We start from the raw sequence: 18952 nt of genomic DNA, 5'->3' as shown, positions 1-18952 counted from the left end.
AAATGCTGGGTCAAAGTATATTTACTTACTCATTTGCTTACTTATGTGTGGTTTATGATAACCACTCTATTTTTTGTATTTGAATATAACCTTTGAATATTACAAACATATCAAAAAAGTGTATAGACTTATTATTCTCTTTTATAGTTCAGAAATCTAGAGGCTAGCATTCACACAAAAATGTGCTAGAAAATGTTTGCTTTGTCTGTACTGGTCCTAAAAAGTATTTGCCCCAAAACACAGAGCTTCTTTAGCAACATAAAATTCGGGAGTATATACTATTATTCCACATTTATATCTTTGTGTATATGAGAGGAATAATAGCAATATGCAAATACTTACATTATGTCTAATATAATGGAAGCTGATCTACTATAGGAATTAAAATCAGCAGAGAAATGGATTATCATGACTTCCTAAAGGTTATTATATGGAAGAGGGAATGAAATAAATCATAAATATTACTTCACAAAGAATGAATATTTTTAGCCTGATTTAACTGTAATGGTCTCGTGTTTCCTTTAAGGTATTTTCTTCCTAAGATTTATAGCATTTATTCTAAAATATTTCCAGTACATCTTTAAAGAAAAAAAAACTGTGTGCTGATTTTGCACAGGAAGCAAATGAAATTTCTTAATTTTATTTTTAAAATAAGCTATTGTATCACCTATTTAGTAATGTAGCCAAGATCCCGATTGCTTTATATAGGGAATAGAGAGACTATTGAGCATTCTGTAAATCACATAATGAAACTGCCTATTTTCTAAAATAAGCTATTTTTTCTTTAATCCCTCTGCCTGTCTTTATATATTTATAGATATTGTACACAAGTCTAGATTGATATTCTTTAAAAAATTACATAAGCACATGGTAAATTTTATTTATAATATTTAATTACTAAAAATATACATTTAGGTTATTGATTTAATGATTTTCAATTTAGAAAAATATGACCTGAAAATTTATAAATAAGCATTTGTCTACATAAAAATGATGACTTATAGTAAGAACTATAGTGAACTGGTTACCTAAATAATGCTGATGTGGTTCTTTCTGGTCCCATTCCCATTTTTCTTCTCTCTCCCATATCCTATTCATTGCCATATTCTACCTTTGAGACACATAGCCATGGTGGAGAAATTGTGCCCAAGCTATAGAATATATCTTGTGGAACCAGAAATATTTCATAGAGAACATAAAGAAAAGCAAAGATGATGAAGGAGTTGCTTTGAGACCAAAAGAGTCAGAGTAGTCAATAGACCTGAGTCGTTTCTCTGAAAGACAGTTGAGCACAATACAAAAAATGAAGTAATATGAGTACTTATTTCTCCAACAATTTTGTTTTGTTGTTGTTATTGTTGTTTCCTGCACACTTAGCCCTCCAACCCAAAAAATAATTTCTGTATTCCATAACTGAATGTATTAGTTTAGGTTTATATTTCTTCCAGGGCTTTAAGAATGGAGAACATATCAATTTTTGGAGAGCTTTGTGTTCTAAACTTGCCGAGAGACTGAAGATGGAATGGAGTGGTAAATTAGATAGTCTCAATAGTCACAATAATTTCCATTCAGGTAGAAAGATTGTTGGTCTGTTAAGAAGTCTCAACAACCAGGGCACCTGGATGGCTCAGTGGGTTAAAGCCTCTGCCTTCAGCTCAGGGTCCTGGGATTGAGCCCTGCATCAGGCTCTCTGCTCAGTGGGGAGCCTGCTTCCTCCTCTCTCTGCCTGCTTCTCTGCCTACTTGTGATCTCTGTCTGTCAAATAAATAAATGAAATCTTTAAAAAAAAAAAAGTCTCAACGACCAAAATCTTCACTTATTTATATGCATCAACTCATTTAAACCCGTAACAATCTAAGAAATAAGTTGGAGCTACTTTTTTCTACATTTTTGTAATGAGGCAACAGAGTCACAGATGATAAAGTGCCAGAATGTATATCTATGCTGTATCACTCCTAAATACTGAATATACACCTAAAATAATATTAGTTACAATAGCAGCTAACATTTATTTAGTTCTCCTTGTGTCCAAGAGACTTTGAAATACATAATATGAATTGACTCAATCCTTACAATAATCTTTTGGTATAGGCACTAATACTACCTACATTTTAAAAAAGAGAGAAAAAATAAAAAATAAAAAGAGAGAGAGAGGCAAACTAAGAAAGGGACTCTTAACAATAGAGAGCAAACTGATAATTACCAGAGAGGCACGGGAGGGAGGGATGGGTGAAATAGGTGATGGAGATTAAGGAGTACACTTGTTGGAGTACCTGGGTGGCTCAGTTAAGTGTCAGACTCTTGGTTTCCGCTCAGGTCATGATCTCATGGTCATGAGATTGAGCCCCATGTTGTACTCCATGTTTAGTGAGGAGTCTGCTTAAGGCTTTGTCTCCCTTTCCCTTGGCCCCTCCCTCCCCTACACTCCCTGGCTCCTACACTCTCTCAAATAATCTGTTTAAAAAAAAAGGGGGGGGTGCACTTGTGATGTCTCTTGAAAGAAGGTTTATATTCAGTGTACTTTTTTTTTCTTTTTCAAGTTTTTATTTAAATTCCAGTTAGTTAACATGTACTATAATATTAGTTTCAGGAGTAGAATTTAGTGTTTCATCACTTACGTCACCAGTTGCTCATCTCACCAAATGCACTCCTTAATCCCCATCATCCATTTAACCCATCCCCTGCCTACCTCCCCTCCAGTAACCATCAATTTGTTCTCTGTAACTAACTGGAATTTAAATAAAACTTGAAAAAGAAAACCTGAAACACAGAAATGTCCGCTATCAAGCCTACTGCCACATATGCATGAATAACAAAGCTAGAAGACACAGGATTTCTTTTTTCATTGTGCTACCTGGAAGCAGTTTATTTATTCTATCCTGAACTAGAGCAAGCCCTCTTCTCTCAATTTGTTCCCAAATTATTCTTATTCCTATGGATAAATTTTAAAATCACTTGAGCTATATATTTTAAGCCGTAAATTTTAGTTGAGGTTCACCTCACTTTAGGGACTATAAATTCACTTTTTATTCTGTTCATATTAAGATTTTATAATCAAAATATTATAGAAATTATATATTACTGAGGTATTCACTGTGACTTTTTATATTAAAAACAGTAAAAAATGTCTGTGTTCCTATTTTGGAAATAATTAATGGAAGTATCATCTCAATATTGTCAAGTGGTGGTAATAGAGTTGCCTTTTCTCAGTTTGAACTGTATGAGGTTTCTAAATTTGACCAAAACTTTCCTGTTTTAACTTAATTCTGTGAATGGGTAGAAAAATCTATAGATGTAGGTGCAGGACTTACAACACTTTCCAAAACGAAGATTAATTATGCATTAGTATCATCTCACCAAATCTCTCTACCAGTTGATTAAACTTCAGTGTGTGTAGCTACAATGCCAAAAATAAATTTCTGAATGACCTGAAATTTACCGAATGTTTATTACTGGGAATACAAAATATATAACCATCTGCATTTTACAATATATAAATAGAAGCACAAACTACTCATGCAGACTTCACTCACCATGAAGCATCAGGTTTAATAAAGGCGTTCAGGGGTCAGATTTATGTAAGAATTTGGACAAATCCCAAGGATGAATGGATCCCACAGACCTTTTAAAGTTATATTGTATAACTTAGTGAATGTTTCTTTTCCAAGACAAAAAAGGTATTGAACTAAAAAACAACCACCACCACCGAAACCAAAACGAAAACCAAACAAAACAAAAAAACCAGAGGCTATTAAGAAGAGTAACAGACAGTGGTAGTTATATTTCATATAGCTCCCATAACCATCCAACACACGACATATATTTCTTTTAATTAAAACATAGTAGAATGCAGGAATTTGGTAATCTGTCTCGTAATGCTCATAAGCTTAGTAGCAATAAACTTTGCTAAATACGAAGTTTGAGAAAATGCTGTGCAGGCAGATGGTGACTATGAGCCTCAAGTCTCTCCCAGAGCTGCAAACAGTACCATCTGCTGCTCTGCAGATTTCTTTTTTGTTCATTGGTATCAAATTTAATGGAGGATCACAGTTTACATTCTAATTTCACACTCTGGCCACAATGGTGGGAGTTCTTATCTCCCTCAATGTAAACTTGTTCAAGTTAATAAGGAATTTTATTCTTAAGAAGAAAAAAAAATTAAAAAAATAACAGGCTTCCCCTCTTCCATTCATGATGGAATACCAGGAACCAGATTTACCCCTCTGTTTGAAACAAACTAACATACCATATCAAATATATGAGCAACAACTTTTCCAGATACTGGATGTCCAGTCATAAAAAAGGCAGATCCCTAAGGGATGGAAAATAAATGAGATCTAAAATTACCTCAGCTTACTGCTTTGACAAAGTTTTCAAGCCAGCGTACATGAGGGAAAACCCTGGATGGAGCTCAGCAGACTTATTAGCTAAGGGCAGAGATGTGGAGTGTGGGAGAACAAGGAGGGTAGAATCACAGGGAAGAGTACTAGACAGGAGAGAATAGTATACAGCAATAACTCAGTATCTACAAAGGGATTGCCTCAAGTATTCAACAGAGTGCTGATCAGCATACCTGTGTGAGGAAACAGTAACCTGGGCATGGTGGCGGGGGAGGGGAGCAGTCAGAATCAGAAAAGATTTAAAGTAACTGTTCCTGGCACTCACACTGGACTAGAAATAATGCCTAGACTAGATCTATTGTCTAGGTCAAGTTGGTAAACCACATGATTTGGATGGCCTTGGGTAGATTATATAGAAATAACGTTAAAAGTAAGACCAAAAGGATCAAATTATTCCCAAATATCTATTTTGCAGAACTAAACCCAAAATATTCATAGAAATAAATACCCAGAACTCAAATACGTAAAGCTTATAATGTCTGCTACATAAACAAAAATTAGCAGGAAGGCAAAGAAGCAGGAAAACAATGAGAAAATCATATCAGTTGAAACTGGCACAGATAATAAAATTTGCAGAAGAGAACACTGAAACAGTTACTAACCTGATTTCCCTCTGTTCCAAAAATTAATTGAGGCTAGACTTTCAGAGCGTAAACTTTTTTCAGTAACAACTTTGAGACTCAATAAAATTGACAAAACTAATAACTTGACAGTAAAAGTCAAACAAGATATGCAACACTATAAGAATTATTTGTTTGTAACTTGCTGAACTTAAAGTGAGAATAGTAAGGATTTGCACTTTCTTATCTGAATCTCCACCCAAAGTTTCCCCATGTGGTAGGCAAGGAGGTTTACCATGCTAGGACAGGCCATGATAACTAGCATCCTCCTGCAAAGATTAAAGGAGATTTACTAAATTTAGAGCAGTGGGTGATGCCTGTGCTCAGTGGCATTGTCAATGGATTCATAGAATTTATGTAATGTGATAGTACATAATGAAGTGGGGAAAAAATTAAATGATCAGAGACTCAGAAATCAGTGCAATGCCATCCAATTGCATCAACATGTATGTAATTGGACCCAAAAGGAGAAGAGCAAGAAAAAATATTTGAAGAAAAATGTCCAATTTGATGACATATATTCATCTACACATCCAAAAAGCTCAAAAACAAAGATTTCATACAAAGTGATCCTCTCATAGAAGATCATATTTGAAAGAAGATTTCAAAGAAAAAAAAATTGAAAACCTCAAGGGGAAAAAAAAAAAAAAAGCTTTTCTCAAAGAACCCATAATTAGATTAGATAATTATGATAATTAGATAATTAGATTAACATGATTTCTCATCAGAAATAAGGAAGCCAGAAATAAGTACAATGGCTTATTGAAAGTAGTGAAGGGAAAAAAACAGCCAAATATTCTGTATCCAGCCAAACTATACTTCAGAAGTTAAGATGAAATAAAAATATTCCCAAAACAACAAAGAATGAGAAATTGATTGCTACTTGACGAAAGCAGCAAGATAATCCAGACCTGCTTTATAAGAATTAATAAAGGACAAATGGAGTCATACAGTATGTACTCTATTGACTAGCTTTTTTCATTCATAATTATTTCTAAATATATCCATGTTATTATATGTATCAATAATTCCCTTACTTTTATTAGTGAGTAGTACTCCACTGTATGGATATACCATATATATATATATACACACATATATATATATATATATATATATATTTTTTTTTTTTTTAAGAGAGAGAGCTTATGATGCCTATGGGCATGGGGAGGGGGGTAGGGAGAAAGGGCAGAGGGAGAGGAAAGGAGAGAATCTTAAGGAGGCTCTCTGCCCAGCACTTTCTTTAGACAGAAAGAAATAACAGAAAATGATTACTTGAACCTTCAGGAAAAAAAAAAAAAGATCACTGGAAATTCTGTATATGTGACATAAAAGATCAATAGATACACATTTTTTTCTCAGTTTCTTCTTTAATACACACAGGATTTCCCAAAGTGATATTAGAACTCTGTTGTTTGGATTCTAATGTATATAAATTTCATGCATGTAATGGTGATGGCATGAAGGATGTGGGGAGGATATGCAGTCATACTTGATCAAATTTTGTAAATTTTACCAGAAATAATTATTAATCTGCGATAGTGTATGATAAGATGCACCTTCTGATGTCATATCTAAAGAATAAAATTAAAATGTAGTAAAAATAAAATCAACAGGATAATTAAGTTGATAAGCCAAAAAATTACTTTAAGAATTTTATTAGAGACAAGAAGGAACATTTTATAATGATAAAGGATCAGTACAACAAAAAAGTAACTGCATATTCACTTGAAATGAGAGCCCCAAAATATTTAAAAAAAAAAAAAAAGGAAAAGGAAATTGTGTATACCTCATAAGACAGCCTAGGAAAACCTGTCATGAAACTTAGAGGTGAAAAGACTGAATTCCTTCTTCCTAGTATCAGAAAGAAGGAAGGTTGTCTGCTTTACTACTTTTGGTCAACATTGTACTGAAAATGCAGCTATTTCAACAAAGAAAAAAAAATTTAAACACCCATGTTGGAAAGGGAGAAAAAATTGTCTTTATTTGCAGATGACATGATGTCCTATGTGGAAATCATGACTGATACACATAGAACAAAACTACTAGAACTAATGTACAACTTCAGCAAATTCACAGGATACAAGATCAATATACAAAAATCAATCAAATTTCTGTATACTAAAGGAAACTACAAATAGGTGGACATATAAATAAATTATAGTATATCCAGTATAGTAGATAGTATAAAATGTAGTATATCCAGTATGAATAAAATATAATATATGCCTGGGTTGAGCATCTGATACTTGATGTCAGTTCAGGTCATGATTTCAGGGTCATGAGATGGAGCTCCCTTACTCACCCCCACACATCTCCACCCCCGTCAGTGCTGGGCAGAGAGCCTGCTTAAGATTCTCTCTTTTCCTCTCCTTCTACCCTTTTTCCCTCCCCACCTCCCCATGCCCACAGGTAACACAAGCTCTCTCTCCTAAAAAAAAATATGGTATATTCCATACAGTGGAATACTACTCACTAATAAAAGTAAAGGAATCATTGATACATATAATAACATGGGTATATTTAGAAATAATTATGAATGAAAAAAACCATTAACAGAGTACATAATGTATGACTCCATTTGTCATAAAAGTCTAGAAAATTCAAGCCAATCTATAATGACCGAAAGCATATCAGTGGTTCCTTGAGGACCAGAGGAAGTATCAGGGTTGGGACAGTCAGGAGGGATTAATGGCCACAAGGAAAATTTTGGGATTGATGGACATGTTCATTATATTGATTACTATGATGGTTTCATAGAAATATACATATTTCATAAATATATGCATACATAGATATATACATATGCTAACATTTATCAATTACTGCACTTTTAATATGTACAGTTTATCCTATGTCAGTAAGGTTGTTAAGGGACACCTGGATGGCGCAGTAAGCTGAGTGCCTTCAGCTCAGGTTATGATCCCAGGATCCTGGGATGGAGCTCTACATACCATACCTTGCTCAGTGGAGAGTCTGCTTTTCCCTCTCCCTCTGCCCCTCCTCCCATGCATGTGTGTGCACACACTCTTGCTCTCTCTCTCTCTCAAATAAATAATCTTTAAAAAATAAAGCTGTTAAAATAGTGAGTCCAGCTATAGTTTCATACTGTACACTGAAGGATGTAAAAAAAAAATGAGATATGTGGTTTTTATTCATATTACTTTTCAGTGGCTGCACAAGCATTCTTAAGGGATTTCCTTCATTTGGGCAGAGACATACGAATCAAGGATCAATCTTCTCAAGCAAAGTTAAGAAATGTCTTATTTCAAAGCCTTGGTAGGAAATGTAAAATTTTTCACAACAGTGATTTGGAAGTGTGATAAAAGGACAAACTGTCTTAACTTTCTTGCCAATATTTTACATATTTCTTGGCCAAATCAAAGGAAGACCTGACATTCATTGTATAGTTTGAGGGATAAGGAGACAATCTGGGGCTATGTTTATTGGAATTGAGAAATTTTAAGGAGACCATCTTCACATAGTATTAAATTTGGTATGAAATGACAGAAAGATAAAATGTGTTGTGTAGAACATTGTCCTAAGTAATTAGAAGTCTGTGGCCTCCTTGGAGCTCTGCTGATAATTATCTTTCTTTGAGCAAAACCACTTAACTTCTTTAATTTTTTTCTCATACATAAAACGAGAAATTTTATCAGATAATAGCTAGAAATATTGTCTGTCTGTAAAGTACTGTGCTTCTAGAAGGTGTGTCACATATGAAGGTTGCATTTCTATCCCCTTTGTTAGTGAACTTTTTTTAGATGAGCAAGGTTTTATATTTTTCTGTTTTTATTAAATTGTTTTTCAGAGTTTGTTTAAGCATTTCATATTTTAGGCCTTTTTTGGGTGAATGAAGAATTGGGGTATAAAATAGTTGTCAACAACCTATTTGTTTTTTTAAACAAAAAACATTTCTGACTATGAGATGATAGCCTAGAACCCTAACATGTTAATTATCAAGGAAATTTAAAAAAAAAAAGACACAATGTCACCACCTGGACAAAATAAACTTGATTTTTAAAATGAATAAAATGACTCTCAAAATGAACAGTTTTACTATTTTAATTATATTTAATACTGAACTATGTAGATTCTAGTAATCTGATTTTGGTTATAAATATTTTCATGAATATTTTTAAGGAAAAGTTTTAATGGAATTTACGTTTTTAATTTTTTAAATTAAAATTCAACTTAGTTAACATATAGTGCATTATTAATTTCAGAGAATTTAGTGATCATCAATTGCATTACATCAAGTGCCCTCCTTAATGCCCATAACCCATTTACCCCAGTCCCCTACCCACTTTCCCTCCAGAAACCCTCAGTTTATTTCCTATAGTTAATAGTCTTTTATGATTTGCCTCCCTCTCTGTTTTTATCTTATTTTTCCTTCCCTTCCCCATGTTTATCTGTTTTGTTTCTTAAATTCCACATATGAGGAAAATTATATGGTATTTGTCTTTCTCTGACTGATCTCGCTTAGCATAATACATTCTAACTCCATCCATGTCGTAGGAAATGGCAAGAATTAATTCTTTTTGATGGTTGAATAATATTCCATTATAGATTGCTATATATAGATATATAGGGGTGCCTGGGTGGCTCAGTGGGTTAAAGTCTCTGCCTTCGGCTCAGGTCATGATCCCAGGGTTCTCTGCTCTGCAGGGAGCCTGCTTCTTCCTCTCTCTCTGCCTGCCTCTCTGCCTAGTTGCGATTTCTTTCTGTCAAATAAATAAAATATTTAAAAAATAGATATATAGATCTCTCTATCTATATATACACACACACCAAATCACGTTTATCCATTCATCTGTTGATGGACATCTGGGCTCTTTCCATATTTTGACTATTGTGGACATTACTGCTATAAACATTGGGGTGCACATGCCCCCTCAAATCACTATTTTTTTAATCCTTTAGATAAATACCTAGTAGTGTCATTACTAAGTTGTAGAGTAATTCTATTTTTAACTTCTTGAGGAAACTTCATACTGATTTCAGTGTGGCTACACCAATTTGCATTCCCACATAGTGTAAGAGGGTTCCCCTTTCTCATGTCTTGCCAACATCTTTTGTGTCCTGAGTTGTTACTTTTAGCACCTGTCAAAATGGAATTCACGTTTCTTATACTTGTTGTGATCCAGTTTGTCTAAGGTTACCTATCATATATTGGATAAATATTATTGTGTTGACAATTGAATTGCTTTATTTTCCAATGCTATGGCAAAATAATTTTAAGAAGTTCTTTCTCTGGTATTCTTCCTTCAACACAATCCCAACTGGAAGCAAATAAATTTCACAGGGTGTCCAAGGTGATAAAATCCTCTCTATCTCTCTCATTTTAAATATTGTGATGGGAAAATAAACCAGTATGACAATGGGATGGTTGAGGTCCATACTATTTTCCCATTCACCCTACACATTCACCCTACATAAAGTAGCCTGATTCTGACAGGGTTTGAGATATCTAGAATGTCACAAAACAAATACAATTTTTGATGTTGTTGAGATGTTACGCAACATCTCATCATGGTGCTTAATGTCCAGTACCTGAATAAGAGAAACAATGTCAGAGATTTTAGGTTCAGCTCTTTCATTTCTTGGGACTGTCTTTAAACATGACCAGACAATATGTTTCTGAGAAATTACCATTTTGAACTTTCATAGTGTGCTGATATTTTAACATAGTATAAATTTTTCTTTAGCACCATAAGAGTAAACATGTTAAGCAATACAAAATATCAAGTAGCATGTAGTTATATTTTTCCTAAAATTATTACCACAGTAGATATTTTATATAGGATGTTTAAAGGTAAAGATGATAAAGATATACATAACCGTTCACTCCTTGCCAGCAACTACAATAAAATAAGATCATGATATTTAAAGACAGCTATGATATTTTGGGGGCCTATTTTATTTTATACTTAATTGAGCATGGAGAAAGTTTTTTAATGTGTTTTTAAAAAAAACACATTACTGCTCTCTTGATATTTTTATTGTTCAGCTGCCTTTTATAAAAGAGAGATTATTCTTTTACGATATCTGAGCCATTGTGTAGCCAAACTGTTAGTCTTGGCCAGGGTAATATATTGTCCTAGTAACTATTCCAACTTCTTAGATTAGTATATTTCAATTTGGCTTGTCATTACTAAGTTTCTCTATATTTGGGAATATTAATCCAGGAAAAAAATAAAATTTACATCTCATAAATGATGATTTGATGGCTGGCGCCTCTTAACCCAATTGTGGTAGACAACTTGTGCACATTACTCCACTCCAAGAAACTCTCTGTATTTTATAATTGTCACTTACTCTCAAAATCTGGGTTTCTATACTTTAGTTTGATATGCTTGTCCCAACTCTATAGACAACAGAGGTTTGGATAAGGAAAGGATAGCTTAGCTAATCAGACACTCCCTGAAAGAAATTTGAAATTGGATTAGAAATGCTAGATATAAGATCATGTAAATTTTAGAGTAGAAGACCAGTTGTGAGACTAGAGAAAATAAGATAACCTGTCTATATGGAATGAATCAGGCATGAGAGAAACCATGTGATATATGAGAGAGAATTTGTCTTGGGCCCCAGCAATTTTTTTTTTTTTTTTTTGGCCTCAGTCTTTGTGGGTCTTTTTTTTTTTTTTTTTTTTTTTGACAGACAGAGTTTACAAGTAGGCAGAGAGGCAGGCAGAGAGAGAGAGAGAGGAGGAAGCAGGCTCCCCATTGAGCAGGACCCTGGGATCATGACCTGAGCTGAAGGCAGAGGCTTTAACCCACTGAGCTACCCAGGCGCCCACGTACTGCTTTCTATTTACTAGGTGCTGTCCTAAGAACTTTATGCATATTAATATATTTAAGCTTTATAACCCCTATGAGGTAGATATAGTTACTGTCCTCATTTATAGGTAAGGATACAAAGACGTTATACAGTTTACCCATAACTTAAGCCTTTTTTATATAAGGCAGTTGAGTAAAAATTATCAAAAATAAAATTAAGTACTTAAACACAAAGTATTTCTCCATGTTCAATTAAACGTAGACTTTCTGGGTTTGCAGCTAGAAACCAAAAAAAAAAAAAAAAAGGGGGGGGGGAGGGGGAGTTTGATACTAAGTAAATTAAGCCAAGAAAAATAAAATAAATAAAGCAAACAAAATAGAAATAATTTTAAGTAAGAAACCTAATGAAATAAGTTTTATGAAATTAATGGCATATTTTTCCTTCCAAAGGCCAGAAAAAAAACTCCCTTTGCAAATCTATCACTTTAAACCATGAATTCTCAAAGTGATGGGGGTGATGTTGCCCCCAAAGCAGGAAATTTGGTTCTTTTAATGTTTAAATCACAAATATTTTTGTGTTCAAAATATGTTTATGTTTGAATCACAAATATGCATATAGTACATATAATAAATATGTTGTATTTATGATATCAAAAGTGCATGTGAGAGGCAGTTAGAAAATAAAATGTCTAAAAAGTCTATTTAAGGGGTGATAATGAAAAGAAAAAAAAAGATTGAGAAACACTGCTTCAGATAAACTAAGGTTGTTTTTTTCCTATGTATCTTGACCGTAGCTTCAACCATGGTACAAAGTATATATTTTTTTGTCTTCCAAAAAAGTCTCTAAGAATTGATAGTTCTAGGATTTGGGAACAGCTTTATATCTACTCTTCTCAAGTTCAAAAACAGTATGCAAGCTGTTCTCTGACTTAAGGAGCTGCAAAAAATATTTATGTTTCCCGTCATTAAAAAGCATTTTAAAAACAGGACTTTTTTTTGCACTCTCATTTGACTAAAAATAGCTTTTCTTTTAAATGATGAAACTTGTCACTGGCTCATTCTTCCATGGGAACAGCTGCTCATTGCATGTTTGAACATATTTGCTTAAGAAATACAAAATTATTAACATTCTAATCCTCTAACCTTTTAAAGAAAGCCAGCTGTGATTATTCACAGCTAGACCATAGCCTTTGGTTTCAGCTTTGTGGAAATTTCTTCCCTTGATTTCTCAAAGAATATTATTTGAACAATTCCATTTTCTGAGGAAGAACTATACTATAAACAAAGCATATTCAACTACTGGCCCAAGAACTAGAGAAAATATTTTTAAAATTATTAATCTGGTATAGCTAATAATAAGAATTTTATTACATTCATTTTGTTAGAAAAGTTTATAGCACCTACTATGTGCTAAGTACAAGTACTCTTTTAAAAACTTTAAAAATATTAATTACTTTAATTTTAGTGCAATCGCTACCTTCATTAGCCTTGCTCTTCTTACAGCTGAAAAAATTGAGCCAGAATGGTTAAGCATACTGCCAAGGGCCACACATCTTTTAAATGCCATTGCCAACAGAAACAGAGGCTGTCTGGTTCCAAACCCTCAATATCATTAAACTCCAATATTACAACCACCAAAATAAGTATGTTTTTATACTTTCTTATTTATCCTCACAGTGACTTAAAGAAGTAGCATGGTTATCATCTACACTTTGATAGAAGGAGACGATGAAGACAAGAGTTTGAGCAGTTGGCCCAAAATGTCAATACTAAGGGATAAGCATCAAATTTGAACCCAGATCCTTTCTGACTCCAGAGCCCCTATGCTGAATGCCACCGTTCTTGTCACCATTTGCTTCCCAACATCTCAAGGTAATACGCACATTCAAGGAGAATCACCACCCTGACTTATTTTTATCACCCTATCGTCTGTCCTAAAGTAAACTGGCAGTCACTAAGTGTTCCTTTCCTACCTGTAATACCATTTTTTACCTAAGTGAGTAATTGCTCTATCATACTAGTCGGGGCTGTAGCCAAAGAATCCCTTTTGTTGTTGTTGTTTTATTCACAGGATTTGAAGATACCTAGGAAACAGTCTATTTACAGTTTTGAACTATTTCTGGAATAGCCTTATAATTTTGACTTTATAGATTCCGATCCAAATGATGATAACCTACATCTAGGCTTTGGGTATATTGGGGTCTAACTCTGCATGTTCAACATGTTTTGAGTCAGATATGAAGGCAGGCAACATCTATAAATATATGTATTACCTATTTACCAAAATTTATCCCAGTCCAACTTATTTACCAACTTATCCCAATCCAAAGTGACAAGGATTCATACCCTAATAATTATAAATTATGCCATACCATACTTTATATTGTATTAAATAGCTCGCCTATAATCTTATGTCACATTCCAATTACGTTGGCAAGGTAGATATTTTATTACCATCTTTAAGATGATAAAAATGATGGCCAGATGATATCTAATAAAGTTAGGTTTGAGATTTGTTATCACTTATGTGGATTCTAATATATATTTGGTGAAAGGGCCAAGGCAAGGATGCTACTTTCCATTGAGCAGGTGGGCAAGCTACTGTTGTTCTGTTACTCACTGTGGACTCAGACAGCATCTGTATCTATATCTATCTACATCTATATCTATATCTAAATCTATATCTATTTCTATTTCTATACCTATATCTCCAGTATAAAAGACATTTAAAAACTGAAAAGTGATTTGGTGTGTTGTTTTGTCCACAGATCAATAGGTTCCAGATACTTTATGTACTCTACCTGTATCCTGTATATCCATTTCTGACCCACCCTTGGCATTACTCATTCCCAGTTTCTGGTCACTGAGATAGATATATGCTTCCACATACACATTTAAGGGCCTAAGGAAGTTTTAGTTTACCAAGGTTCAAGTATCACCTAACATACACTGTCATTCAAATCACCTATGCTCAACAGTTGGGAAGATAACATTGTGTTATGCGAATGTCTCTATTCACTTTTTAACTCAAGGGAAATAAAAAGACACACAGAAAGAAGTTGCCATAGAGAAATAAAACTACAAGATATTCCACAGAACCAGAGTATGAGACTTTAATGATATCAATGAATTAATTATAAAGTCTTGTCGCTAATTCCTTTCTGTTCCTTTTATCCTCATAGAATGTTAAAATGGAGTGTCTATACATTCAACACAGTAAATGCCTTCTCACTGGAAGTTTATTAATATGCAACTGGAACCCCAGACAGGAACAAGGAGATAGCTTTTCAGTCCTGGATCCAATCTCAGCTTTAAGGTAGGACAGAAAATGATTTTAACTTTATTTTGCCAACTGTAATCATTTGGGACAGACTTTTGGAGTGCTCGGTTGCCACGTCCTAGCTCATCAAGAAATAATAGTATTAATGAATACTAATCTCTTTCATAGTTATGTATTAGGGAAGAAATAACCCTCATTCTAAAAAGTACCAGCTGTGCTTTAAGGGAATGAGTTTCCAAGTAGGTCCCTGAGAATTCACGCCTCTGTTTCGCTCACTTGAGCAATACAGATAGAACAGTGGGTCACCTGCTTTTACTGTGCATTTGAGAAGAACATTCATTTCTTCAAGCAATAATTATCTGACTTTAATGTACTTAAGGATTACCTTGGGGTTTTAGAAAATGTAAATTACTTAGCCATATCCTTAGAATTTATGACTTAGTAACTACTGTGATCCAATGACAGAAAAATCAAGAAAAAATCTCCTAGGGAACCTAAGAATGGTAGTGAACATTTGAATTGACTACAAAATGTGGTTCATACAAATCATGCTAAATACACTTCTTCCTAAAAAAGATCAATTGGTTCAGAGTAAGAAAAAAAGATAATTAAATTCAAATATTTATACACATATTTATTTAACTAAAATAATGTGTTTTATATTTTAATCTTGTCATTTTAATTAATAATTAAAAGAAAACTGATTAACCCAGTATACAACCCAAGAAAGAGAGTATAATTTATTACTTGGAACTGCTCACATTCTATTTTCCTGTGTTATCAGTTAATTTTCACTCTGGAGGGAACAAGTATATTATTATTTTTTTTTAAATATTTTATTTATTTGACAGAGAGAAATCACAACTAGTCAGAGAGGCAGGCAGAGAGAGAGGAGGAAGCAGGCTCCCTGCTAAGCAGAGAGCCCCAGGCGGGGCTTGATCCCAGAACCCTGGGATCATGACCTGAGCTGAAGGCAGAGGCCTTAACCCACTGAGCCACCCAGGCACCCCTATATTTTTGTTTCTACTTCATTTTCTTCTGCTCTTGTTTTTGCTTTAGTTTTAAGACACATATATATAAGCATAAATAATATATTGTAGATTTTTTTCCTGTTTGAGAGCTTTATAAAAAATAGTGTTGAATTATATACAGTTCTCTAGTTCCATTTGCCCCTCCATGTTATGTTTCAAAGGTTTATTTGTCTCTTTGCATGTATACAGTGGTCCGTTTTCACACATCATGATTTCTTTAACCATTCTCTTGTAGATGGTTATTAGGGTTTTTCTGGTTTTGTTTTGTTTTTAATTTGCAGGGCTGCTATAAATACTGTCACATTCATCTTTTTTTGTATGTATGTAGAATTGCTGGGTCAGTGGATATGTGAATATTTAATACTATAGGGTGATACTAACTTTTTCTCCAAAGAAATTATCCAATTCACCTCCAGCAGGAAATTCTCATTGATGTTCATTCTTTCAATATTAGTATTCTTAGACTTCCAAATTATGGACAATCTGTTGAGTATAAAAATATATTTATTTCATGTGCATTTTTGAAAAAATAGTTTTATTAGGTACAGAGTTCTAGGTTGACATTTATTTTTCATAAGAACATGGTAATATTTTTTTCTTTCTTCTGGTATCATTTGTTGATGCTACAAAGATGCTGTCTTTCTAATTGTTACTTTATAAATGATTTGGATTTTCTCTGTTGATTTTTAAGGATCTTTTACTTTGCATTTTGAAAGATTCAGTATACTGAATTTGGGTCTATTTTCTGCTTATTCTATTTAGAATACAGATTTATAAATTATTAGTATTACCATTTTTGTCAGTACTGGAAAATTTGTAACAGTTTTTTTTCATTTTTTAAAAATTCTTTCCCTTTACACCAATTAAATGCATGTTGTACATTTTCATTCTGTTTTTTATATCCCTTATTTTTTTCCCCCTAATTTTCATCTTTGTCTCTGGGAGATGCTTACATATGGGTAATTTCTTTAGATACATCTTCCAACTTTCTAATTATTTCTTCAGTTGTTTATTAACTCAAGATTAATACACTCATTTCTTTTCAAAGACTTTATTTACATGTAGAAAATCTGTATAAATATTATAGTTTGTTTTCAAATCTTCCTACTCAGATCTCATGCCCTTTTGTTGCAATTTCTCTAATTGCATCTTTTTTTTTCTCTAAATATTTCTGACAGAGTTGTTCTGTATTATATATTTGATTAGTCTAGTATCCCTCAAGGTCAAAATCAGATATTTGCTTTCATGCTGCCTTTTACATAGGGCTCTTATCTACTGGTGTGTTTGTTACCCTTGTTTATGAACTGATTGCTTCATCCTAATCCTTATGTATATGGTGGGATTAAATTAAGGAAGCTTTATTCCAGAGGATTTGATTTTACTTCTACCAATATTCAGTGGTCATGACTGAACTGAAAGCATGCCTGGCCCCTTTACAATTTATGAATAAGTGCTGGGTCCACAATCAGACTTTCTACTTTCCAGCTGATCCATGACTCAGTACCCTAAGGCACATCTGCTGTTCGCATTTTCCTCTAAGGAAAACCTAACCTTGTTGGGAACCAATTCTCTGCCAACAGAAACTTTTTTGGAAGCCAGAGGGGAAGGAGATTGTCTTTGGAGACTTTTTCTTCCCCTTAAGAGACAGCAGTGTTCCACTCTGTGTTTTCTATCCATGATACATTCTGTAGGTTTGTTCAGAGAAAACCTGTTTAACCATAAGACTGGAAGAGAAATTTAAAATAATGCCATTGCCAATATAAAAAAAAATTACATATATCAGTGTTGTATAATTTATAATTACGGTACAGAATTTGAGTCATTAACCCTTTTACAGAAAGAAAAAAGTTTTTCTGAATTGGATTTGTAGAAATTGACATTTATATTGCTATGTATAGAAAAAAAAAACCAATTACCTAATTCTTCCCCCTTTTCCATCCTACTGGATATTTGTAGAGGGACTTCATTAAGAGAATATAAATATTTGAGAAAGAAGGTAGATAGACAAAGGTGGATCAAACAGGATGGCACAAAGTCTAATGAGATAAAAAAAAAATTGTGCAAATAAAACCTTGGTTGAATTTGCATGACAGTTTCTTCCTAGTGACGTACACACACTATAAATTCAATATTTAAGAGAAACAATAAAATTACCAATCAATTATACTGGATTTGATAAGAATCCCAAATGGCATGCTGAAGTGGGAGAGGTTAAAACTGACTGAATGGATAAGGTAATAGCCTTTTTTTTTTTCATCTTTATATATTTACTTTCAATAGTTCTTAAATTTTCCTCCTAATTTTGTTCTCCAACTAAGGGGTTGAAAAAAGTTAATGTCGGTGTTTCCTCAGGGAAGTGGAACTATTTTGAGTTATCAGGTAAAGGGTTTATTATAGGATTCGAGCTTTACACAAACGTGCTAACAAAGCTAGGGAGGTAAAAGTCTGCAGTGAGAGGAGAAAGACCAAAGGAGCCATTAACCAATGAATGTGAGAGGCCAAGTGTGTGTGTGTGTGTGTATCTGTCACACATAGAGAAAGAGTGACTTTACAAAATGCCCTGAGCCTGGGTGTAACAAAATCATGAATTATTTAATATCAGAATTAATTTTTCCTATTCACCAGACAATGTTTGTCATGTAGCAAATAGCACAAGAACTTTCTTGATAGTTTAAGAACATTATTACAAAATATCTGTTTCTTCTCTGAAGATATGTAATATGTTCCATGAAATGTAAAAATTTTAAAAACTTGTTTGGTTTCAATTTGATGTATCAAAATGCACCAAGGAATTTCCCAGGTGAAATAGGGAGAGTAAACATACACTCAGTCTTATTTC

This window comes from Meles meles, chromosome 11 (assembly GCF_922984935.1).
Source record: "Meles meles chromosome 11, mMelMel3.1 paternal haplotype, whole genome shotgun sequence".
NCBI lineage: Eukaryota > Metazoa > Chordata > Mammalia > Carnivora > Mustelidae > Meles > Meles meles.
The sequence above is the reverse complement of the archived record's forward strand: the minus strand, read 5'-3'. Positions refer to the sequence as shown.